Consider the following 12,323-nt stretch of genomic DNA (forward strand, 5'->3'; position numbering starts at 1 on the left):
AGCTCTCATATCCAGGTGCTGGGTTCCAGACTGTTGCTCAATGCTCAAACAGGCATGGTGCCAGCAGTGTTCAACAGACAAGCAGATTACAGTCAATTAGCCTCATCTCGCTGTACATTCTCCTTTGTTAACCGTCACTTCAAACTACGTAATTGTGAATGTGTGTGTGAGACCTGCTAAAACAGGTCTGTGAAATCATCTACAGTTTAGCATAGGTAAGCATAGTAAGATTACTCTAACACACCCTTGGGTGAGTCTTGGGTTTCATGCGTGTGTCGCTAAACCACAATTATGGCAGGGTTGCTCTACTCTGATTATGCGCTTTGAAGACAAGTCTTGCTGGCTGGCACAGAGAAGATGCCAGGCCTGGATATGAACATGTCTGCTTATGTACCATACTCAGCTCACACTCTTCACCTTTCACCTGGTTATTGCAGAACCAGGTTATACCCAGGCCTGAACTTTAGGAAACACACACCATCCACTGTTGTGGTTGCAGCGGAATGCTCTGTGTATGATTCACACTTTACAAATCTCTTGCTTCTGGCCATTTAGCTCTGTGAACTTACATAGCTTTTGTGAGTGCTCTTGTTTGGCTGATGGCTATGCCCTATAATGTTTCCAAGCACACTCCTTTTCGTGAGGAGGAATGTGGTTGATAGGACACCTGTCCTGCTGCCTGCCCGGTCACACACCCACTGAATAGACAGAGGAATGCCATGGAAAGCCTCTCCCCATGTTAAATGATGTGGAATAACATTCTCACACTAACCACACACAGTGATTTGATCAGTAAAACTGCCATCACTAAGGTGATGACAATAACAGATGCGATATTAAAAGAATGGGGTGTTGTTGAAGGAAGATGAGTGACTGAGACGTTCCTAGGTTGTGAGACTACTATTATCGTCTAAGAATGAGCTGCAGGTTCCTCACACTTAAAAGGAAAAAGTGACAGGTTAAATGTATACGCTAATATATCTCTCTAATAAATTAGCTCTGGAATTTCATTGATTTCAATGTAATCATTAATTGAACCTGTTATGAAAGGGACTTAATTATTGGATCAAATATGTTCTTTATATCTTGTCATCAAAACTGTGGCAATAAGTGTCAAAACAATAGAAGCTATTGTTACGGTTGTTACTACTAGGTACATTAGCCATGGTTATGTCAGTGGTGTGGCTTCAGAAAGAACTGGCTCCACTTCTCTCTCAACAGCATCATCTGAGGATCATATTACTGGTGTTAGCACTAAGCAGATTCAGACAGACTCCCCACTTCGCACAGCAATCAGGCCACCTTACCACATCCCCTACACGGGCCATTAAGCCTTCAGATCCACTGAGGGAGACACAGGAAAGTTTACCACTGCCTTATCATGTTCATCACATGCACGTTTTCAAAATTGTTTTGCAATGATGTATCTCCGCAGCCCATTCAAACTCTAAAGCCATCTCAGGCAATGTTCCCAATGGTCACACAAACACTGAGCAGAGCAGCCTACTAAGCATTTACCATCAAGCATTATCCCCGGACGTTGATTTTTGGTCCGTCTATAAATTGGTTTAGATTTGACTTGGGCTGGGCCGGCCTTCATGTCAACATCCACAAACCCACAAACATAGACATCTATGATTGGTTCAGATTTGATCAGGTCCGGACAAAATCTGAACCAATCATATACTGTGCTGTTCACACTTGGGAAACATAGACGTCCATTGGTCTAGATTTGGTCCAGTCCGTGCTAGCCTTAATTCGGCCCCAAAAAATACGCCTTTTGATTGGATCAGATTTGGTCCGGTCCGGCCTTGATTTGGCCCAAATATAGACATCTATAATTGGTCCAGTAGGGTGTTTGCCTTTCACGCCACGACCCAGATTTGTCATCCGCTGCATTGGTGTCAGAAATGGGATGGCAGCCATGACTGTGAAACATCATGACTGCCCACTAAGCATTTACTAACAGCGTCATAATTTTTTTTGGGGGGGGGGGGGCAGTCCGGACACAAGACATCTCTTCGGCGTCTGGCAAAAACATCTTCCAACCTTTCATTCAGCTCTTGAAATGGACATGATGTCAACATCTGGAAAATACCTCTAAAAGACGTATTTTCAATGTTATTTTTCTTACTGGGAGACATCTTACAGAGAACAGAAACTGTGCTATTAAAGGAGGCAGACAGAAAGTCTATGAATGTATATTGAACTGAAACTAGATGTGAAAAGGACTCGACATGAGGCAGTCATCCAGTGACACGCATCCGTCTCGTCAAAGACAGACACTGAGAAAACCACAAAGCTATCAGAAACAAGAAAACAAGCAACAGTGAAGCTTTCATCATACAAACTCCACCAGATTGTATCGGAGTGTAACTTCCGGCAGAACAACAGCATACCAGTTAATGATTCTCCTTGTGATTCAGAGAAAAAGCCCTATGCAAAAGAGCATATAACAAACTGAGTAAGGGCTCAGGAGAAAACGTCCTTATTCAAACCATACAAATAATATAGAGGCATGGTTAGCATATTGAAAAAACAAGAGGAATGGCCAAACAAATAAAATGTTTCCACGAAGTCGTGAGCAGCTAAATTCGTTGGCCATTGTCCTGCATTCTCTAAAACGCTACTACTTGTCCAAAATTACAGTGGTCTGTTTCAGTCTGTGGATTGTTTGTGGTGCCACGGCCCTGCACACCCAGAACAGCAGAGTCATCAGGAAACAGACACAATTGAAAACAAGAGTGGGGGGGGGGGGGGGGGGGGGGTTCAATCCAAGTTGTCTGAATGGCTTGGTTTGGGCATATCAGAGGTGAAACATTCCTGTTTTCATTCCTATTTGATTTCACCTTTATTTAACCAGGTAGGCCAGTTGAGAACAAGTTCTCATTTACAAATGTGACCTGGACAAGATAAAGCAAAGCAGTGCAACAAAAACAACAACACAGAGTTACACATAAACAAACGTACAGTCAATAACACAGGAGAAACATACAGTATATGTATAGTGTGTGCAAATGTAGAAGAGTAGGGAGGTAGGCAATAAATAGGCCATGGAGGCAAAATAATTACAATGTAGCATTAACACTGGAATGATAGATAGAGATACTGGGGTGCAAAAGAGCAAGAGGGTAAGTAATAATATGGGGATGAGATAGTTGGGTGTGCTATTTATAGATTGGCTGTGTTACAGGTACAGTAATCGGGGGTGTCCTCGGATGGGGCCACAGTGTCTCCTGACCCCTCCTGTCTCAGCCTCCAGTATTTATGCTGCAGTAGTTTATGTGTCGGGGGGCTAGGGTCAGTTTGTTATATCTGGAGTACTTCTCCTGTCCTATTCGGTGTCCTGTGTGAATCTAAGTGTGCGTTCTCTAATTCTCTCCTTCTCTCTTTCTTTCTTTCTCTCTCTCGGAGGACCTGAGCCCTAGGACCATGCCCCAGGACTACCTGACATGATGACTCCTTGCTGTCCCCAGTCCACCTGGCCGTGCTGCTGCTCCAGTTTAAACTGTTCTGCCTTATTATTATTCGACCATGCTGGTCATTTATGAACATTTGAACATCTTGGCCATGTTCTGTTATAATCTCCACCCAGCACAGCCAGAAGAGGACTGGTCATCCCACATATGCTCTCTCTAATTCTCTCTTTCTTTCTCTCTCTCGGAGGACCTGAGCCCTAGGACCATGCCCCAGGAATACCTGACATGATGACTCCTTGCTGTCCCCAGTCCACCTGACCGTGCTGCTGCTCCAGTTTAAACTGTTCTGCCTTATTATTATTTGACCATGCTGGTCATTTATGAACATTTGAACATCTTGGCCATGTTCTGTTATAATCTCCACCCGGCACAGCCAGAAGAGGACTGGCCATCCCACATATGCTCTCTCTAATTTTATCTTTCTTTCTCTCTCTCGGAGGACCTGAGCCCTAGGACCATGCCCCAGGAATACCTGACATGATGACTCCTTGCTGTCCCCAGTCCACCTGACCGTGCTGCTGCTCCAGTTTCAACTGTTCTGCCTTATTATTATTTGACCATGCTGGTCATTTATGAACATTTGAACATCTTGGCCATGTTCTGTTATAATCTCCACCCGGCACAGCCAGAAGAGGACTGGCCACCCCACATAGCATGGTTCCTCTCTAGGTTTCTTCCTAGGTTTTGGCCTTTCTAGGGAGTTTTTCCTAGCCACCGTGCTTCTACACCTGCATTGCTTGCTGTTTGGGGTTTTAGGCTGGGTTTCTGTACAGCACTTTGAGATATCAGCTGATGTACGAAGGGCTATATAAATACATTTGATTTGATCGGTAAGCTGCTCTGACAGCTGATGCTTAAAGTTAGAGAGGGAGATAAGACTCCAGCTTCAGTGATTTATGCAATTCGTTCCAGTCATTGGCAGCAGAGAACTGGAAGGAAAGGTGTCCAAAGTAAGTGTTGGCTTTGGGGGTGACCTGACCAGTGAAATATACCTGCTGGAGTGTGTGCTACGAGTGGGTGTTGCTATGGTGACCAGTGAGCTGAGATAAGGCGGGGCTTTACCTATCATAGAGCCAGTTGATTTGACGACGAATATGTAGTGAGGGCCAGCCAACGAAAGCATGCAGGTCGCAGTGGTGGGTAGTATATGGGGCTTTGGATGGCACGGTGATAGGCTACATCCAGTTTGCTGAGTAGAGTGTTGGAGGCTATTTTGTAAATGCTATCGCTGAAGTCAAGGATCGGTAGGATAGTCAGTTTTATGAGGGTATGTTTAGCAGCATGAGTGGAGGAGGCTTTGTTGCGAAATAGGAAGCCCATTCTCGATTTAATTTTGGAAATGAGTGCCTTTTGTGTCCCTTTGATATTTTAAGTAGATATTGTGCGCAAATATTGCACTTTAAAAGCCTGTTATATTACATGAAGTGCCCTTTAATATAGATCCAATAAAAATTCAATACATGTGATTTTTAATATGAATAAAGACTTGCTAAAGTGCCAAAATTCTGCTTTTTGACATGTGCCTCTGTGCATCCTCATTTATCCCAGTTTTCACCATCATTGTAATGCCCTAGTTATTTTGTTGGTTCGACAAAGTCATTTCTCAAGATTAATAATTTTGTGATACATTTTAAGGTTTAAAGGGGGGTGGGGACTGATGGGCAACCTCGGTTGCTGGTTGGGATGTGAAGGGGTGGAAGGCATTCTTTCTTCGGGTGAGGAAGGAGGATGCGGACGGGTGAATGGGGACTGAGGGTGGCAATGGGTTGGAGTTATCTTTGTGCTCTTCTCTTTTATAGTTTTTTTAAAACCTGTACCCCTAAAAAAAATGCAGTTATGACTATAACTACTGTTCTCTGAAGGAGGGAAACAAGGTACAACACAGCTACGGGGGAGTTTGCGCACTATCACCCTCTACTGAAGAACATTCGAATCACGCCAGACAAGGCCAATGAATACCCTGCCTCACCGGCCTTCCACAGAAGATAAACCCGAGGCACGGATTAATTCCTTCAATTCAGTACCAGTCTTCACCGAGCTGGCGGCACAGGGCTGAACAGGTGTTGTAACTTGTTTTGCTCATTCAGCGAGCAGTATTTATTATCATAACTGTACGTTCCCTTTCAGTCTGTAAATTCGGCACTACACAGCAATGGGGATATGAAATCACGCCCCATGCCCACCCCAGCTGACACAGAATGAAATGACACACGACCCAGAGTTCGAACCTGACAGGAACACCTGCGGTACCCGGGTATTGCGCAATCTACATGCTGCCTAACGACCCTGTCCTGCCCCAGGTGTTAGCACAATGTGGGCTACACTGGGGCCAGTGACATCCAAGCTGATAAAACATCACAAGTGTGTGTGGTGATGCCCAAATCGCAGCAGCACAAATGTATCCTACATCCTTTCAACAACGCCCAAGACGCTGCCAGAACCCTGCTGAAGTGGGCGTGTACACCGTTAGGTCATTCCTGCCATTTGCCAGTGGGAGAGACGCTGCTTAAAAAAGCGCTCTACCACAAGCAGAATTAGCAAAACAGTCAAAAAGTTGATCACACAAACAGACACCCCTGGTCTGCTCAATGTAAATGCGTAACGCTTGTACCGGACACAGTGAATGTAACCTCCGCTGATCCTCAGAAGGAGGAGGAGACAAAAAGGGGAAAGTCTCAAAAGCTAGAGACCTGTAGGACATGACCTTAGGGGTGAAGACCGTATTAGGGCGCAATGTCACCTTAGAGTCGCCAAGGGCAAACTTTATACAGGAGGAGTGAACAGATAACGCGTGGAGTCATAAGCAGAGCGTTATTGTAGGAGAGGATCTTCAGATCCACAGACTCCATTACTTCAAAGGGGTCCTCAAACAGCACATTCAATACCAAAGACAGATCCCAAATGGGCACAAAAGGTTGATAAGAAACTGGCCTGTGACGGCACACAACTTTTAAAAAACACACCTCCTGAAGTGGCACCATCAATTCCCACTGAAATAGCTGCCATATACACCTTCCGGGTGGGAAATTAATGACCCTGCTCGATAACCCCTTGTAGGAACATTAAAATGTTCACCAGAGAGCTCTGAAAGGGAACAATTACTTTTCCACCAAAACTCAAATGCCCGCCACTTCAGAGGTAGACCCATTGCAATCAGAATAGACCTTTCAGGGGCCAAGCCCACAGATTCCAAATCTCCGGCTGCCAGACCTGCCCGTGCTCCTGGGTCAACAGGTCCCTGTGCAACGGGAGTTGCCACAGGTCCCCAACTATAAGATGAGAGACAGAGAGCCAGGATCAAGGACAAGCCCTTTTGAAGTACCCTCCCCAGCGTGGACTGAATCTGCTCCACAGAAGGAAATGCGTAAAGAAGGGTCTGAGGCCACTGGTGCACGAGAGCATCCATTCCCAACGCTCAGGCCCCTTATCAAGAAAAACAGCCGACATTGTGCATTTCTCGCGATGTGTAAAGATTTACGTCGGCCTTGCCAAACATTTCCCATATCTAGGAGACCACTTAGGGGTGCAACCTCCACTCCCGAGAGCAGGCCCCACCCTGGATAGCAGAGCTGCACCCGTGTTGGGGCACCCAGGGATACTCGTTGCATTGGGCGAAGCAAGAACGCACTCCACTGAGATGGAGTCAAACAGAGGCTTAACATGGGAAACCAGCATGGATGTGTGTAACACCACCTGCTCCCTCGACTCAGCCAGGTAGTCCATTATCCTGACCCCAGACACTTCATAGGTGCCAAAACCACCTCCACAACTTTCTGTGAGAGGGATATATGGCCACATGAAAGTACACATACATCAGGTTGATGGAGGGGAACCAATCACCCGGGCGCACTGATTGTAACAACCGGCTGTACATTAGCATTCTGAATTTCTAGACCCTGATCGGCTTGTTTAGGGCACAAGCTCTAAAATGGGATGCAAAGTCCTGCCCCATTTTGGAACCAGGAAATACTGTCTGTACCAACCATCCTGGGCCTCTGACTGCACAGACTCCAGGGCCGAGCCAAACAACCCCGTAGGAGAAATCGGCTAATCCATGTACAACAGCCTGTCTCTCTCCGGAACCTACAACAGAGTGAACCAAAGTCAGCCCCCATGATTCTCCCGAGCTCTGAGACGATGCAACAGGACATGCAAGAGACAAAATCAGCCGTAGCAAGAATCTCATCTAGGAGCTCTGCGTGGGGATCCACAGAATCGTGGCCAGGTCAACTAACAACTCAGCCAAAAACTAACAACCCAGCAAAAACATACAAGACAACACTCATGAAGGTACAGGTACAACCCTAAAACATGGGCACCCTCATAGATATTATCCTGACCAACTTGCCCTCCAAATACACCTCTGCTGTTTTCAATCAGGATCTCAGCGATCACTGCCTAATTGCCTGCATCCGCTATGGATCCGCGGTCAAACGACCACCCCTCATCACTGTCAAATGGCCCCTAAAACACTTCTGCGAGCAGGCCTTTCTAATCGACCTGGCCCGGGTATCCTGGAAGGATATTGACCTCATCCCGTCAGTCGAGGATGCCTGGTTGTTCTTTAAAAGTAGTTTCCTCACCATCTTAAATAAGCATGCCCCTTTCAAAAAATGCAGAACTAAGAACAGATATAGCCCTTGGTTCACTACAGACCTGAGTGCCCATGACCAGCACAAAAACATCCTGTGGCGGACTGCACTAGCATCGAAAAGTCCCCGCGTTATGCAACTTTTCAGGGAAGTCAGGAACCAATACATGCAGTCAGTCAGGAAAGCAAAAGCTAGCTTTTTCAAAAAGAAATTTCCATCCTGTAGCTCTAACTCCAAAAAGTTTTGGGACACTAAAGTCCATGGAGAATAAGAGCACCTCCTCCCAGCTGCCCACTGCACTGAGGCTAGGTAACACTGTCACCACCGATAAATCCACAATAATCGAGAATTTCAATAAGCATTTCTCTACGGCTGGCCATGCTTTCCTCCTGGCTACCCCAACCCCGGCCAACAGCTCCGCACCCCCGCAGCTACTTGCCCAAGCCTCCCCAGCTTCTCCTTCACCCAAAACCAGATAGCAGATGTTCTGAAAGAGCTGCAAAACCTCGACCCGTACAAATCAGCTGGGCTAGACAATCTGGACCCTCTCTTCCTAAAATTATCCGCCACCATTGTTGCAACCCCTATTACAAGTCTGTTCAACCTCTTTCGTATCGTCTGAGATCCCTAAAGATTGGAAAGCTGCCACGGTCATCCCCCTCTTCAAAGGGGGTGACACTCTAGACCCAAACTGTTATAGACCTATATTCATTCTGCCCTGCCTTTCTAAAGTCTTTGAAAGCCAAGTTAATAAACAGATCACTGACAATTTCGAATCCCACGTACCTTCTCCGCTGTGCAATCCGGTTTTCGAGCTGGGCACAGGAACACCTCAGCCATGCTCAAGGTACTAAATGATATCATAACCTCCATCGATAAAAGACAGTATTGTGCAGCCGTCTTCATCGACCTGGCCAAGGCTTTTGACTCTGTCAATCACCGTATTCTTATCGGCAGACTCAACAGCCTTGGTTTCTCAAATGACTGCCTCGCCTGGTTCACCAACTACTTCTCAGACAGAGTTCCGTGTGTCAAATCGAAGGGCCTGTTGTCCGGACCTCTGGCAGTCTCTATGGGGTACCACAGGGTTCAATTCTCGGGGCGACTCTTTTCTCTGTATATATCAAAGATGTCGCTCTTGCTGCGGTTTATTCTCTGATCCACCTCTACACAGACGACACCATTCTGTATACATCTGGCCCCTCTTTGGACACGGTGTTAACTAACCAAACAAGCTTCAATGCCATACAACTCTCCTTCCGTGGCCTCCAACTGCTCATAAACGCTAGTAATACCAAATGCATGCTTTTCAACCGTTCGCTGCCCGCACCCGCCCACCCGACTAGCATCACTACTCTGGACGGTTCTGACCTAGAATATGTGGACAACTACAAATACCTAGGTGTCTGGCTAGACTGTAAACTCTCCTTCCAGACTCATATTAAACATCTCCAATCCAAAATGAAATCTAGAATCGGCTTCCTATTTCGCAACAAAGACTCCTTCACTCACACCACCAAACACACCCTCAAAAAACTGACTATCCTACCGATCCTCGACGATGTCATTTACAAAATAGCTTACAATACTCTACTCGGCAAACTGGATGCAGTCTATCACAGTGCCATCCGTTTTGTCACCAAAGCCCCTTAAACCACCCACCACTGCAACCTGTATGCTCTAGTCGGCTGGCCCACTGGTTCCAGGCCATCTATAAGTCTATGCTAGGTAAAGCTCCAACTTATCTCAGCTCACTGGTCACAATAACAACACCCACCCGTAGCACGCGCTCCAGCAGGTATATCTCGCTGGTCATCCCCAAAGCCAACACCTCCTTTGGCCACCCTTCATTCCAGTTCTCTGCTGCCAATGACTGGAACTAATTGCAAAAATCGCTGAAGCTGGAGACTTATATTTCCCTCACTAACTTTAAACATCAGCTATCTGAGCAGCTAACCGATTACTGCAGCTGTAAATAGCCCATCTGTAAATAGACCACCCAATCTACCTACCTCATCCCCATATTGTTTTTATTTACTTTTCTGCTCTTTGCACACCAGTTTTTCTATTTGCACATCACTCTAGTGTTAACTTGCTAAATTGTAATTACTTCGCTACTATGGCCTATTTATTGCCTTACCTCCTCATGCCATTTGCACATACTTTATATATACTTTTTTTCTAAGGTGTTATTGACTGTATGCTTGTTTATTCCATGTTTAACTCTGTGTTGTTGTTTGTGTCGGACTGTTTTGCTTTATCTTGGCCAGGTCGCAGTTGTATATGAGAACTTGTTCTCAACTAGCTTACCTAGTTAAATAAAAGGTGAAATAAAAAAATATGAATAAATAAAAATGAATATTATTCAAAGATATGGTGAAACCGCATGACTGTGGGCAAGGTTATGAACTCGAACCCCAGCTTAACAGCCTTCGTTCGTGCTAGTCATCTTACTTACAATCAGTTAGAGTGGCTAAACAGGCAAACAAATAACTAACACATTTGTACCAAACTTTACCACAAAACGTCCAGGAGGACGAAGCATCCATTTAAGTTGGAGTAAAGCCTGGCACATCTTGCATTCCAATGTTTGTTTTTGAAGAAATGTGTGAATTGTTCTGCCCAGCTCGAGGTGAAGAGTGGAATAATTTAATGAATGTATCCGTGCCTCGGGTTTCACCTGTGGAAGGCAGGGCTTTTAGTGATGCACTGTGTGAAGCGTGGGATCTTAAGTTAATTTCCTTTCGTAATCATCAGTCAACATGGAAGTACATTATGCTACATTGAACACATACTGTACCAAGCATCCATCATGATCCTACTGTACCAAGCATCCATCATGATCCTACTGCACCAAGCATCCATCATGATCCTACTGTACCAAGCATCCATCATGATCCTACTGTACCAAGCATCCATCATGATCCTACTGTACCAAGCATCCATCATGATCCTACTGTACCAAGCATCCATCATGATCCTACTGTACCAAGCATCCATCATGATCCTACTGTACCAAGCATCCATCATGATCATACTGCATCACTGCATCCATCATGATCATACTGCATCACTGTATCCACAGTTTCACCCACCTAATGTGTTTCCATGCCATAATGAAATATAATGTTGTTGGTGGCAACTATTCCTCCTGGCAAACCAACTGTCAAACAAACTGATGAGGGTCTAAGACAGAGGCAAGGCTGTTATGAGTTTGGGTATAAATCCAAGATACACAAAACAAAATTGTTCCTGTTCAGATGGCTAGGGCAACTAAAAGTAGCAATCAAGCGAATAATTACATCAACCAGGGTGTACAGACAATTTGACAACATCACCAAGAACCCTTGTATCCAATGTTCATAGGTATAGGCCTTTAAAAATTGCAGAAATTCAAATACATTTAAAAAAAATTGTTTGAGTAAATAATGTGAATTACCAAATAATTGAATGAAATGAATGTTGCCTATTATTAGAACTGACAGGTAAATGAGAGACTCACAGAAGTAGCCTATAGCAATTACCTAAACCTTACCTAAATCAAGGCAGTTGATCAGCAATCAGTAATAGTCGAATTGTGTCCGTACACCTGCAGATCCAACAACGGTGCTCTCCTGAAGAATATCTCAAGTGAAAAACTCATGGGCGACACCACCAAAATACCCGAAAAGAGCGCAGGACCAGACACACTCCACCCCCTGCGCGCGAGTCGCTTCCAAAAATACAGCAGAATGAAGTTAATGTTTCCTTCTTTCTGTTCCCAAAACGCCCACAGGAATCTCATATGCCTCTAAGAGCGATTCATGCTGCTATATTATTAGATCAAATGCTCTGGACACCTGAACTGCACTTCTATTGCTGGGGACTATTGGATAAAGAACCAATATGAAATCACCTGTGGACACCCGCTCTGAGGAATGAGCTCACAGTGACACGTGCTGTTATCAAAATAATTGCATGGGCGTGTCGGGATACAGTGAGGGTGGGCGATAATTGAGATATTACAGAATGGCCGTAGAGCCTTGCAAGTGTGTCTTAGTGCGCCATCTGCAGACAAAAAAATGGCATTAGAAAATGTAACTGATCAATGATAGGGACCACAACTACAGACAATGGGCCTACATGCCTACAGGATGGGCTGGTTTAATTGTCAGAGGTTTATGAATAAATTCGAAGCCTGATTAAACATTGATTTGATTTGATTTGATTTGAACAATGAAGGATTGTTGTAGGCCTGGGTGAGGATGGTAAA

At 45.1% G+C, this 12,323-nt stretch overlaps 1 protein-coding gene across 1 annotated transcript in view; it reads right to left on the minus strand.

Annotated features, from left to right (window-relative positions):
• Nucleotides 1-11,990, minus strand: part of LOC139410908 (PDZ and LIM domain protein 2-like) — a 60,634-nt gene extending 48,644 nt beyond the window's left edge. The window contains exon 1 of the mRNA XM_071156566.1: nt 11,607-11,990. The gene's annotated coding sequence lies outside the window, so the exon portion shown is untranslated. The remainder of the gene's footprint in view (nt 1-11,606) is intronic.
• Between the last annotated feature and the right edge of the window lie 333 nt (nt 11,991-12,323).

The sequence above is a fragment of the Oncorhynchus clarkii genome, chromosome 6, assembly GCF_045791955.1.
Source record: "Oncorhynchus clarkii lewisi isolate Uvic-CL-2024 chromosome 6, UVic_Ocla_1.0, whole genome shotgun sequence".
NCBI lineage: Eukaryota > Metazoa > Chordata > Actinopteri > Salmoniformes > Salmonidae > Oncorhynchus > Oncorhynchus clarkii.